The sequence below is a fragment of the Camelina sativa genome, chromosome 9, assembly GCF_030686135.1.
Source record: "Camelina sativa cultivar CO46 ecotype springtype chromosome 9, ASM3068613v1".
Taxonomy (NCBI): Eukaryota; Viridiplantae; Streptophyta; class Magnoliopsida; order Brassicales; family Brassicaceae; genus Camelina; species Camelina sativa.
The window spans coordinates 21,121,330-21,123,915 of NC_141888.1; positions in this window are offsets into that span (position 1 = coordinate 21,121,330).

Genomic DNA, 2,586 nt, shown 5'->3' on the forward strand with positions numbered 1-2,586 from the left:
CTCGGCTTCATTTGGTGGTATAGGGAGGAGATCTAGTGGCGTCAATGGCTTGAATCTGTATGCGACCTCGAACGGTGACTTCTTCGTGGACGAGTGCACAGCCTGGTTGTACGCAAACTCGATGATCGGAATGCACTCGAGCCAGGAGCCTTTGTTGCTCGCGGTTTCTGTGCGGAGTAAGGCGCCTATTGATCAGTTGACAACCTCCGTTTGGCCATCGGTTTGAGGGTGAGCCGCGGTGGAGTAAAGAAGCTTCGTCCCGAGCTTTTGCCAAATAGTGCGCTAGAAGTGGCCAAGAAACTTAGGATCCCGATCAGATATGATGGTGCAAGGCACGCCATGAAGCCTTATGACCTGACTAAAGAACAGATTCGCCAATTGCACAGCATCATTGTTCTTGTGGCACGGGATGAAGTGAGCCATCTTCGAGAACCTATCAACAACCACCTTGATACTATCTCTATGCGCCAAAAAGGGTAGGCCGAGGATGAAATCCATGGAGAGATTGATCAATGGTGCGGTTGACACGGGCAAAGGCATGTAGAAGCCATGCGGGTGAGTTGTCGACTTGGAAGTGCGACAAACGATGCATCGACTAACGTGTTTCTCCACCATACTACGCATCTTTGGCCAGTGAAAATGCTCTTTGAGCACGGCCAAGGTCTTGGTGATACCGAAATGACCCGCTAAACCGCCACTATGAGCTTCACGAACAAGTAACTCCCGGATAGAGCCATTTGGTATACACCGCCGACATCCTCTGAATAGGAACCCTTCATGAAGGTAGAACTCGGTGTAAATTCCCTTCCCATGGTTCTGAAAACAATCTCCAAACTCAGCGTCCCCAGCATAAGCATCCTTGATGCTTTCAAAACCCAACACTCGCGCATCCATAGTAGTGAATGGAGCGTGTCTCCTTGACAAAGCATCGACCACCACATTTTCTTTGCCCTTCTTGTATTTGATGACGTAAGGGAAAGATTCTATGAACTCCAACCACTTCGCGTGGCGTCTCTTGAGATTGGTTTGGCCGCGGAGATGCTTCAAGGTCTCATGATCGGTGTGAATCATGAATTCTCGCGCCAACAAGTTGTTTTGCCAAACCTCCATTGCACGAACGAGGGCGTATAACTCCTTGTCATACGTCGGGTAGTTAAGCGCGGCTCCACTAAGCTTTTCACTGAAGTACGCCACGGGTTTGCCTCCTTGAGTCAAGACAGCCCCGACTCCGACTCCCGACACATCGCACTCAACCTCAAAGGTTTTGTTGAAGTCAGGCAATGTGAGTAAGGGGGCTTGCTTGAGGCGTTTCTTGAGTTCCGTAAACGCCTTGTCTTGTTCTTCTCCCCAATGAAACTCGCTGTTCTTCTTAATCACGGAAGTGAGAGGCGCGGCAACCGTACTGAAGTCTCGCTCGAATCTCCAGTAAAAGCTGGCTAGGCCGTGGAACCACCGGACTTGAGTGACGCTTGTTGGCGTGGGCCACTCCTCTATTGCGCGTATCTTATCTCCATCGACCTTGAGGCCCTAAAAAGACCAATTCATCAGCAGCAAACACACACTTTTTCAAGTTTGCGTAGAGTTGCTCTTCACAGAGAGTAAACAAGACAACCTCTAGGTGTTTAACATGATCGGTCAAGTTCAAGCTATAGACAAGTAAACTACTACGAACTTGTTAATATATAATCTTAAAACATGGTTCATAAGGCGCATGAATGTAGAGGGAGCGTTAGAAAGTTCGAGTGGCATTACCAGCCATTCGTACAAACCCTGTTATGTCTTGAAGGCTGTCTTCCATTCATCGCCATCCTTCATGCAAACTTGGTGATAGCCACTCTTCAAGTCGATCTTGGAGAAGATGCTGGTGCCACTTAGTTCGTCTAGCATGTCATCGAGACGTGGGATGGGGTGGCGATATTTGATGGTGATGTTGTTGACGGCTCTACAGTCGACGCACATCCTCCATGAGCCATCTTTCTTCGGGACTAGGAGCACTGGCACGGCGCACGGACTCAAGCTCTCTCGAATGTAGCCTTGCGCCATAAGTTCTTTGACTTGTCGCTCAAGCTCCCTCGCCTCTTCGGGGTTGACTCGGTAGGCTGGCCGGTTCGGTAGTTGTGCTCCCGGGACTAGGTCGATCTGGTGCTCAATGCCTCTGATCGGTGGTAGACCCTCGGGAAGTTCTTCGGGAAACACATCGGCGAAATGCTCAAGGACGTCGCGGATCACCTCCGGCAAGGCGTTGATCGGCCCTTCAAGACCTGAAAGCAACACATCTCAAAAAACCATCAATAACACTTGGCCAGAGTCCCTAATGGACTTTCTAACATCACCATATTGAACCAATAAGTTCTTCTTATCGTTTCATGTACTTGCGTGGGGCTCAAGGGTTTCCAGCAAATACGTTTGTTGTCATGAACGAAGAAATATTGGTTCGTGTGGCCACAATGCATGGTGCGCTTATCAAACTGCCATGGACGCCCCAATAAGAGGTGGCTAACTTGCATAGGCACTACATCGAATAGGACTTGGTCCTTATACGGACCGATACTAAATGGGACCGTGACCTGTTCCTTTACATGGATC